General features: G+C 36.9%; 1 pseudogene; it reads left to right on the plus strand.

Annotated features, from left to right (window-relative positions):
- Nucleotides 1-12,136, plus strand: part of LOC120202757 — a 48,103-nt pseudogene that overhangs the window by 25,009 nt on the left and 10,958 nt on the right.

Here is a 12,136-nt window from a genome sequence, read left to right on the forward strand (position 1 = left end):
AGCAGCCCATGTGCCTTTATAATTTTCAACAATCTCCCACTTGAAGACTGATTTTAATCTGTCTTCACACCTCGATCGATGCAGCATCATTTCTAGTTTTGTTACTCTAGCATGCCAACTGAAGCTGAACACAACTTCAGTTTTTCCGTGGTCACCGCCTTTGTCAACATGTCTGCCGGATTTTGAGATCCACTGATCTTTTTAAGTTTCAAAATCCCATCTTCCAGAAGAGACCGGATAAAATGATATCGCAATTGTACGTGCTTCGTCCTAGAATGAAAAAACGGATTCTTCGCTAGATGGATAGCACTTTGATTGTCGCAATACAAGACATTGTTTTCTTGTTTCTTACCTGACTCTTCCAAGAAACTTTGGAGCCAGACCATCTCCTTGCTGGCTTCCATAACAGCGACATATTCTGCTTCGGTTGTGGAGAGATCAACTATCTTCTGTAGTTGAGAAACCCAACTCATTGCGGTTCCTCCTAGAGTATAGACATACCCTGTAGTGCTCCTTCTGATGTCAACATTTCCGGCTAAGTCAGCATCTACATAGCCTGTTAGTATCGTATCTCCACCTTTGAAACAAAGTGCTTTGTTTGTGGTACCTCGCAGATATCTGAGGATCCATTTGACTGCTTCCCAGTGTATTTTGCCTGGATTATTCATGTACCTGCTAACAGCTCCCACTGCTTGAGCAATATCTGGTCTGGTACAAACCATGGCATACATCAGACTTCCAATTGCTGAGGCATACGGCACCTTCACCATGTGTGCACGTTCTTCCTCCGTCTTTGGTGACTGTTCTTTGGAGAGTCTGAAATGAACACCTAAAGGTGTACTTACTGGTTTAGCATCTTGCATGTTGAACCTGGAGAGTACTTTGTTTATGTACTCAGCCTGTGATAATATCAAAGTCCCCGACTTTGTGTCTCTCTTGATCCTCATCCCAAGAATATGCTTTGCAGCTCCCAGATCCTTCATAGCAAACTGCTTCGACAATTTTTGCTTCAAGTGTATAATCTCTTGCATGTTTGAGCCTGCAACGAGCATGTCATCAACGTACAACAATAAAATAATGAAGCTATTGTCGAACCTCTTGATGTAGCAACAATGATCTGCTTGGCATCTGGTAAAACCACTGCTACCCATGAAACTATCGAACTTCTTGTACCACTGTCTAGGAGCTTGTTTTAAACCATACAAGCTCTTCTTCAACCTGCATACCAGGTTTTTCTTATCTGCCTCTATGAAGCCTTCTGGCTGCCTCATATAGATTTCTTCCTCCAAATCACCATGAAGGAAAGCTGTCTTTACATCTAACTGCTCAAGATGTAAATTTTCTGCAGCTACAATTTTCAACACCAGTCTGATTGTAGACAGTTTCACGACTGGAGAGAAAATTTCATTGTAGTCAATACCTTATTTTTGCTGAAAGCCTTTGACTACCAATCTTGCTTTGTAGCGTTTGCTCCCATCGTTCTCTTCTTTGATCCTGTAAGTCCACTTGTTATGGAGCGCTCTCTTGCCTGGTGGTAATTCAGCTAATTCCCACGTCTGATTTGACATAAGCGAGTTCATCTCATCTTTCATGGAAGACTCCCACTTGACTGAATCCTCCACCTGCATGGCTTCATCATAGCACTCTGGTTCACCATTGTCAGTCAGCAACAAGTAGTGCAAAGAAGGTGAATACCGTTGGGTTGGTTTAGGAATTCTGGTGGAGCGTCTCAGTTCTGGTGTGCCTGGTTCTTCCTCTTGAGCTGCTTCAGGACTGATCTGAACATCATTTCCAGAAATCTCCTCGAACTCAGCAAATTCTTTTGTTTCAGCTTCGATATTACTTGATTCTGCGGTTGACCTGTCTTTGTACATCACATTTTCATTGAAAATGACGTCTTTGCTTCTAATGATCTTTCGATTTTCGTAGTCCCAAAACCGGTAACCGAACTCATCATCACCATAACCAACAAAGACACATTTGTTGGACTTGGCATCAAGTTTACTTCTTTCAGCAGAGTTTATGTGTACATAAGAAATACAACCAAACACTCTTAAGTGTGAAAGGTTTATTTCTTTCTTGCTCCAAGCTTCCTCTGGTATTCCGCCATCCAAAGGAACTGAGGGCCCATGGTTGATCAAGTAAGCTGCGGTGTTGATAGCTTCAGCCCATAGAAATTTGGGCAATCAGGCATGTATCCTCATGCTTCTGGCACGTTCATTCAGAGTTCTGTTCATGCGCTCTTCTACGCCATTCTGCTGCGGTGTTATGGGAACTGTTGTCTCCATCTTGATCCCATTGTTTGCGCAGAAAACTCTGAATCTACTGTCTCTGTATTCTCTTCCATTGTTAGACCTCAACCGCTTGACTTTTAAACCAGTCTCATTTTCCACCATGGCCTTCCATTTTCTGAAGGTATCAAAGACTTCTGATTTCTTCTTCAGAAAATAAACCCACACCTTCCTTGTTGAATCATCGATGAAGGTGACATAATATAGTGAGCCTGCAAGAGATGGAACTGGGGATGGTCCCCATACATCAGTATGAACCAATTCTAACCTTTCTGCCTTGGGAGTCTTGCCAATCTTTGCAAAGCTGACTTTCTTTTGTTTGCCAAAGATGCAATCCTCGCATAGTCCGACATCTACATTCTTTAGATCCGGCAGCTTCCCTTTTGACAAAAGTGTCATCATCCCTTTCTCGCTCATATGGCCAAGCCTTTGGTGCCATAGGTTTGATTTTCCATCAGCATCTGCTACTGCAATGATATTCTCTAAATTTGAGGTTACAAAGAGAGTACCAGTCTTCTTACCACGAGCAATGACGAGTGCTCCTTTGGTAATCTTCCATTCACAGCCTGAAAAAGTTGTATTATACCCTTCTCCATCAAGCTGTCCAACAGAAATCAGATTTCTTTTGAGGCCAGGAATATGCCTCACTCCTGTCAGCTTCCAGGTAGTCTGGTTTGGCAGCTTTAGTCGGATGTCTCCTTTTCCAACGATCTTCAAGGTTTCATCATCAACTAGATGAACCTTCCCAAAATCACCACTGACATAGTTCTCCATGATTTCTCGGCATGGGGTAGAGTGGAAAGATGCCCCTGAATCCAAGATCCATGATTCAATCGGACTATTGACGCTTAAAATCATGGCATCACCTGTCTCCTCCGTCATGTTTGCAGATTCCTGTGCGCCGGTATTTTTCTTCGGTGCTCGGCAATCTCTTTTGAAGTGACCCTTCTTGCTGCAATTATAACAGGTAAAATCTTTATTTCCTGTTCTTGATTTTCCCCTTCTGGATTTCGATCTGCCACGATTTGAATTTCTTTCTGAAGTTCTCCCTCTAGACTCCGTGTGCAAGGCTGAGGAGGTTGATGCTTCACCTGATTCTCTCCGTCGAATTTCTTCGCTCAGTACCAGATCCCGAACATCGTGGAATTTTAATTTGCTATTTCCCGACGAACTGCTGACTGCTGTAACAGTAGCATTCCAACTGTCTGGTAGAGATGATAAGAGAATTAAAGCTCGAACTTCATCATCGAATTCAATTTCCACTGAACTCAACTGGGTTGTGATTGTGTTGAGTTCATTTAGGTGTTGTGCCACCGATGCCCCTTCCGTCATCCGCAAATTGAATAATCGTCTCATCAAATGAACTTTGTTTGAGGCTGATGGCTTCTCATACATATTGGAGAGAGCCGCCATAAGACCCGCCGTGGTCTTTTCCTTTGCTATGTTGAAAGTAACATTTCGGGACAACGTCAGTCGGATAACTCCGAGGGCTTGTCGGTCGAGAAGAGCCCAGTCTTCATTCTTCATGCCCTCTGGTTGCTTTCCTGAAAGAGGTTGATATAGATTTTTCTGGTACAGAAAATCTTCAATATGCATCTTCCAAAAGCCAAAGTCCGCACCATCGAACTTTTCAATTTTCACCTTCCCTTCGTCTGCAGCCATCGCTCCCACTCGAATCTGGCTTCGTTTGGATCGTTTCTGACAATTTCTGCGAACCGCCGTGTATTAGAACACCTCCGTCGACAAACTCGTATCGCCGACCGAATTTTACTATTCACGAAATTCAATATTCACATGAATAGTAACCCAAATAGTAACCTCGCAAAAAATTGACAGAATTCGCAACCAAAAGCTCTGATTACCAGTTGTTAGGAAATATAACGAGTACAAGTAATTTTCCTATAACCAGATTAGTGAGAATACGAAATAAAAGCGGAAAAATAATACCCGAAAAATTGATAACGCATTTCAGCTAATTGTGCTTACGTCTCCGGACTGCTGCAGATCTTTTCCTAAAGAAAAATTACAGGTGTTTACAAAACACACTTGAGAGAGAACTAGAAGATTTTGGGATGATTTTGAAGCTAAATGAGCTAGGGTATTTATAGTTGAAACTTAAGGGCTAATCTTGTAAATACCATAAATTGCAAAGGACTAAAAAATGCACTTTCCCATTTTTTTCAAGGCAGCCGGCTGCTAATTCATTAGCAGCCCATGTGCCTTTATAATTTTCAACAAGATACCACTGCCTAACAATATTCAGAATGATATTCAATGGATCGGAGTTGCTTTCTGCTGCATTTTCGTCAACGATGATGCTTCAAGGAATGAGGACCTCACATGTGAAGCTGTTATACATCATAGGAATTCCAGAAAAGATGGTTCTGATGGATCTGTTTGTCGAAGTAGAAATCCTCGACGTGTCACAGGGTGTGGTTGGATTTTTTCTGAAGAATACAACCAGCCCATAATAAAGGATCACATTTATTTCTGTTATTTTTCGCGTGAGAAATTATATCCATTTTCCTTTGAGGATAAATGTGGTGAAAGTGAAACTGAGAATTCATCATCGGACTGGTCAAATAAAGAATTCGGTGAACTTCAGTTATCAGTCAAATCCGATGACTGTCACCCAAGTGTTAAGGTGAAGAAATGTGGGATTCGAATACTGTATGAGAAAGATTTGGAAGATACCAATGAAGACTCCGCTGTAAGTGGACCAATAGCTAATGGTCCCCTTATAAAGCGAAAACGTATTGTTTACGAAGAGACAGAGGCCGGGTCACAACCAAAAAGGATGGAATGGTTTTTCAATTTTATGATGGGCCGGCCGGGGAAGAAGCATTAGTTAGGGTCAATCCTATCCAGACATTTTCAATATTTTAGGGTATTTATTTTTAATATTTGTACTTGGCATATATTTTAAAATATGAGCTCCATGTTTGATCTGCATTTACAAATAAGAGAGCTCTATGTGCAATAGGGGGTTGCAGTTGAATTCTTGCAAGTATGGTTAAATGTTCAATTGTCAACGCGTCGTGATGAAAGGAAATAAGGGAGTATACAGCATTTGCAAGGTTCCAGAAGAGCTTGTAGATGACCAAAATGGTTTGCTCATAATGGAATTTCATATGAACCATTGTTTATGGACCTTTAAACTTTGGTTATGGACGTACCCAGACCAATCTGCAGATATGTATATACATATATGTTTATATTAAGAGATTACACTTTTTTGTTTTAATTGTGAGAAAGATAGAACTTACTGGTGAAGTTCATCCATTGCTGGAATTGTACCAATCATAGTCCATTGAAGAATTGAAGAGGGAAAAGGAAAATAAAGAAAAGCAATGGTAGTAGGGCTTCCACGTGGTCTATATCATTAACTAAATATGAATAATAAAACAAATATAAAAATAAAAAATAAAAATGAAGTGATTAGTTTTACTATCATTTGTGTCAACGCCTACTTGATCTTAGAGGACTGATGTATTATGTTGGATGAATTTATTAAAAAAAAATAGAAGGGCAAACTCAAATTTTTAAGGTTGAAAACATTTTTTTTTTGGATAAGCAGATTTTATTATCCAAATAAGAAAGCAACAACACAAGTCTTAAATGGGAGTATAATCGCTAATTACAACAAAAATGTTAATCTATACCCCAATAATTACAAAGATTAATATTAACTCTATCAATTCTATTAAGATTCCTATCACTAAGTTTGATTCGAACAAAGTCTTTTATAATCTTTAGAACTTGATCAATCGATCTTGACTCTCCTCTAAATATTCTTCTGTTCCTTTCTTCCCATATCGAATAGATAAAAGCAGTCCATGCTAGTTTCAATATGGTGATAAGAAGGGATTTACCCTTCCATTCCAGTGCAGCCAGTTAATCCTTGATTCCCAAGTGTTGTGCATGTTACTCAAAGAAGAAAGACTCAAGATAGAATTCCACAGTGAAGTAGCATATGTGCAGTGCACAAACAGATGGTTTCTGGTTTCAGGAGACTCATTACATAAGATACATAACTCATCAGAAGCAATCCCCATTCTAGTAAGTCTGTCTTGTGTTGGAAGTCTGTCAAGAATGGTCATCCATGAGATAATACCGAGTTTAGGAATATGGAGAGGAAACCAGATTATTCTGTGCCAAGTAACCTTAGTTTGGCGAACTCTCGGTTCCTCTCATAAATCTCTTGTCTTCAATATACCAGTATTAAGTAGGGGAAGAGTTTCACTCCTTAGTCTGATAAGTTTCCTAAAACACCAGCTATAAGATGAACATTCATTAATATCAGTGAAGCTTCTACTTTTAATAACATAACAATGAATTCATGCTAGTCAGCAAGTAGTTTCCGGATAAGATGAACCATGCAAGTTTTGTTCCAAGAACTAATATCTTTTAACCCTAGTCCACCTTCAGTTTTGGGACAACATATTTTGTCCCAACTGATCCTTGCACCTGAAGCTGCTATATTAGAACCTTTCCAAAGAAACCTAGAGAAGAGTTGTTCAAGACGTTTAGCAACTTTCGGGGACATCCGATAAATTTTTTTTTCTTATGCACTCTTTTTCTCCTTTTAATGTTTGGGCTTGAGTTTCTCCCTTAACTCGAATATAAATTTGGGTTTTATTGAATCATTCCCTTCTTAAAAAATCAATATCAAATACAAAGAAAATATATAAAATATATGATAATTTAAAATTTTTAAAGGGCTATTGTCCCACCAATCTTTCGATCCATACATGCTTTCTCCCTTTGGATCCAGTCCTACATATGAATATACTTTAATTTTATACTCACTCGAATGGCATGCAATCTTTCATTTTTTATTTATTTATTTATTTTTGATAAATTCTAAATCTAATCCTAATCTTACTTAGAGGGGAGGCAAATGAGAAACTTTAGAAGATGAAAGGAGAGTACTCCTAGTGAGTCTAGAACCCATAATTTAAGAAAATATAAAAGAAAAAATATGAACAGCTTAACTACCTAGCCGAATGTACTCAAACAATGGGGACCATGCATGGCTTCACTACAAAAATAATATGATCGCTCAAACAATGTAAGTCTAGAACCATGATCTAAGAAAATATGAGAGAACAAAAATAAATAACTTAACTACCATGCATGCCAAAATGTCATTCATATTCACCCGAGTTTGGATAACGACGTGATCGCTCTCTTTTTAACACAAAAACAATGGGGGACCATGCATGGCTGCACCACATTTCAAAAAGTGAAATGGCATGCTTTATCGACAACTACAAAAGGCCTTTGTGAGGTGAATCCCTATCACATGGGGTTAATCAATGCTACTAGTACATAACATGTTCCTAACAACAAGTGGAATATGAACCGATGTTGTACATTACACTCTCAGAAAGAGAATTCAAATTCGAATCTCGAACAAATATCATTGAAAGGGATAGACACAAATCCTGAACATAGGAAAGATGTTATTCTAATACGATTTTTTGTTAGATTTTGTTGCTTTGTTCCTACTATCTAATCTAAACTGATTGTCAATAAGATTATTTATGATTTAACACATATGCATGGATTTAATTTACGGTTGCAGTCACATATTCGATCGTGTTATGTTTATTACGGTTACAGACATAACAGAAGTTATTATCGTAATTGGAATCTATCCATTAAATTGCAATTGTGATCCATTGTTATTGATGCGATTCTGTTTCACACTGTTATTTTCTATGATAGCAGTTTCAGCCTCCACCGCTACCACTATATAACAGTTATTGTTTCACTACTCGACTGTTATTTGAATTTGTCCTCATGAGAAGAGAAAATGATCTTGAGGGAAGAAAATTAGATGATGTCCTCTTGAGAGGAAAATGGTATTTAATAAAAATGAAATAAGGATTCTAGGGAAAATCAGTCTTAAGAAAGACTAGATTGATGTCTTTTAGATGAATAATCTTGAGAAATATGAAATTTGTTTCTCAAAAGAAATTATAAAAGTATCCTTATGAGAAGGGAAAACCCGTTTTTATTACAATGCGATGATGAATGTATGATGCAAAGATGCAAATTCATGTGTCGTGTATGTTTATGTTGATGCATGTTTCCATGCAAATGATATTTGTACAAATGTTGTTTTATTTCCTTTTTAGCTTCAAAGTGGAGAACTCGGTCTTCCTTCACTTAGCTAATCTTGGCTAGAGCCTACTCCAATGTTAGAGTGGAAACTTGTCAAGTTAAGTGTTATTTTTTTTTTTGGAAAGACAATATGATCAGCTTGTGTCATTAAGTCTTCTCTTTTGCTTTTGTTTCTTCATGAAAACTTCAGAAGAACTACTTTCTCTTGTTGTAGCCAGATATATGATCTGACGCCTCTTGTATCTGACCCAATTGTTTTATCAAAAGTGCTTCTTCAAGATTTTTCTATCGCATGAAGGGTTTGCTTTTCAAAGTAATCTCTTCTCATCTTTATATTCTTCCCCTAATACTCCTAGCAGCAATGTTTATTCTCAATACAATATTGCCTTGAATCTTGTTATTCCAACATGATTTGGGTCTTTGGTCATACCCCAATGTGGGTACCATAAGATCTTGAAACAATACATGCCCCATTTTTACTAAGGCGGTCTTATGCTTCTTGGTTGGTTATTGATGATATCGCAAAGAAGTATGAAAAGGTCCATTCTTGAGTTTTCTGATCTGTCAGATTTTATGGTTTTAAGGATCGGAGAATGCCTCCACTGTCCTTGCATTTCATTTGAGGCAAAATAAGCCTCACCAGTTTTAAGGATCTCTTATCATTCTTGAGCAATCATCTTGTTTATTTAACCCAGATCAAAACATCTTGAAAAATGTCTTTGATGGGGATTGAATAACAATCCTCATGAATTCAGCCCATATATCTTTTCTCGACATACACTTTTACACGAGTGTCAAGGTTTTGAGCTACTTTGGATTCCTGCAATTTAAAAGATTAGTTCAAAGTAATACCAATAAATCTTTTGTTTTATTTTGAACTATGTTAATCTACTTATAAGATGCTTGTAAATGAACAAAATTGGGGTTTCAAATGAGCGAATTAGAATTTTTACAAAGTCATGGCAATCATGGAAAGGATAAAAAATCAAGAAATAAAGTCAGATACCTCAAGCATCACTAGCATGAATGTTCCTGAATCAATCAACTTGATATAATTTGGAGCACTGAGGTAAGCTTCTGATTAGAAGTTCTCAAATGTTGCCAAAATGTCTATAGATGTAAAGTTCCTCTTAAAATATTAGGCTCTTCAAAGTCAATCAACTTAATACAACCCCATAGCGAAGAGGTGAGCTTGTGTCTAAAGGACATCAAAAATCCCCAAAATATTTGTAAGCACGACACGCATCCCAAAGTACCAGACACTTGAAAGGTTTTATTTTCCAAATGCCTAATATCAAAACACATTTGAGCCGTCATTTCAAATTTTCAACTCAAATCCTTACTTTGGTTTCAATACAACCTTTGTGGATTCTTCTTTTGAACCCTGCTTTCAATTTCTTTTCTTTTCCTTCATTTTTCTTTCTTTTTGTTTCTTTTTTTCTTTTTATTTTATTCTCTCTTTTTATTCTATTCTCTTTTTTTCTTTTTTTCTTTTTCTTTTTTTTCTTTTTTCTTTTTTTCTTTTTTTTTCTTTTTTCTTCTTTTCAACATGAATATGGATTTATTGGATCACTCAATCAAAAATCCTCCAGAAACAACCTCTTTGATAATGTATGGTTGTTTCCCAATTGGACATCCATTTTTCACGAAAATCTTTATGAATTGAGCTCACGTCGTTTGCTTCTGAAACCTCTGTATATGGCAGATAACTTTTAACCTCTTTTAAAAGGAGTTCAATTGATCACATCGTGCTCCAGCTTTGTCTTAGATTTATTTTTGTCGAAACTTGAAGTAATGAAATCTCGACTGCGATGAGTAAGTCTAGTTTTACTCTAATACCCAAGTGGAAATGGCGTTGCACCTCATCAGGGTACACACTGAAGTTTGATATGCATATATGACAAAGGATAATTTCTTGTGACAACTTCTCTATCTTCATGGTTGATAGACTACTGACAAGGAATTCCCATATGTTTTAAGCATTGACATCTTCTTTCCATGACTACTCTTATCCTCAAAGCGTAAGTTCTACCACATTGTGAGTGAAAAAGAGCTTTGGTCTGTTTGTGAAAGGGTAAAAAAACGTTAACACTGCCCCCAATTTCTCTTCTCAAAGCTTTGACTATCCCATTAAAGCTTTTGGGATTCGTCACATGCTTTAATTTCTTCTTCAGTAAATGTCATCACCCATTTTGTCCGAGTGGTGGCACGTACGTGGCATTTTTTATTATAGTATATAATATAATAAATAATGTAGGTATAGTACATATAATATATCATATAGTGTCATTTTTGCATAATGTAGTTTGCATATTTTATAGTTGCATATATTAGGTATTATAGTGTATTAAATAATAATAGCATATTATTAATTCATTTGGAATTGCATGTTAATCATTCATGTTGCATTGCATATTAATTCATGTTACATTAGGTGTTAAATAATTAGTGTGTCATATTGCATATTGTATGGTTTATAAATAATAATCCATGTTAGGTTCATATTAGTGTTAGCCCATTTGTTTTGTTATAAATGAATAAATAGTAAAAACCCAAATAATAATTCATGTTGCCAATGGATCGTTGGTTTCATTTTCACAACATTTATTCTCAAGTAAAATGGATATAAATGTCAATGGTGGGGCTCCATAATTGTGACCCTTCTGAGAGAATCCTCCGTACAATCCAGACTTCATTGAAAAGTCTCCTCTATCATTTTCTTATGCAAGAAATTAATGTTTTCTGAATATATTGGCTGAATAGGATAATGTCAAAGTTGGACAACTGTTTATTTTCAACTCTACCTCTAGTTGATGTATCTTGATGGAGAGGTTGACTTACCAGAAAATTTGACGCCACCTGCTGCATTTCATGGGGGCGCAGAGGCAGTTGACGCCTTTGTGCATTCGTTCTCGTCCTCATCCTCATCCTCATCCTCATTCCCGTCATTGGATAATATGATTTCATATCCATTCTTGGAAAACGGTAATGCCGGTACTAGCTAGCTTCGCTTCTATTTCAGGCTCTCCACTTCCTGAGTACAAACAATATAATGTATTGTGTTTGGGACTTTGAGCTTGTATTATATGCAAAACTGTGCAAAAACCTAATCAAAGGGAATAAAAGAAAGTGATTTCTCTCACGAACATGATGTTTCAATGATATTTTTTCTGATCCAATATTTTGGCCAAATATATTCAATCATAATTCAAAGAAAAATATAAATTCAATTAAAATCAAATCATTAGAATCATTTCTAATTTTCTCAAATGTGTATTCAATGGCCGCAATGCAATCATAAGTTCTTGTTGCCCTAGGAGGAGGATGCTGATGGTGGTGACATTTTCTTTGACCGAAGCAAAGTAGAAGACGATGGCAGTGAGTATGGCAATACATTATTGTTTTTAAATCTACAATACTACAATTCCGGGAAGAACCACAAATCGAATCATTAATCTGATATCAAAGGTGAAGCTAATTAGATTTGCTTTGCTTTTACTTTTTGGTAATTCACCATCATTGTATTATTAGGGAAACCAGGGAAGATTCTGGGCATCTTTCTTTTATGATTTCTACACAGTGAGTTGTGAAGTAGCTTCGAAATTTAAGTGCAAATTTGATTTTAATTTCAACCATTTTGAAGGTTTTAATTATGTTTTTTCAGCTGCAGGTACCGGTTGATCATGGCTTGAACTGAAGTTACTTCCTTAGGCTTG

The sequence above is a fragment of the Hibiscus syriacus genome, unplaced genomic scaffold (assembly GCF_006381635.1).
Source record: "Hibiscus syriacus cultivar Baekdansim isolate YM2019G1 unplaced genomic scaffold, ASM638163v2 tig00009009_pilon, whole genome shotgun sequence".
In the NCBI taxonomy this organism is placed as follows: domain Eukaryota; kingdom Viridiplantae; phylum Streptophyta; class Magnoliopsida; order Malvales; family Malvaceae; genus Hibiscus; species Hibiscus syriacus.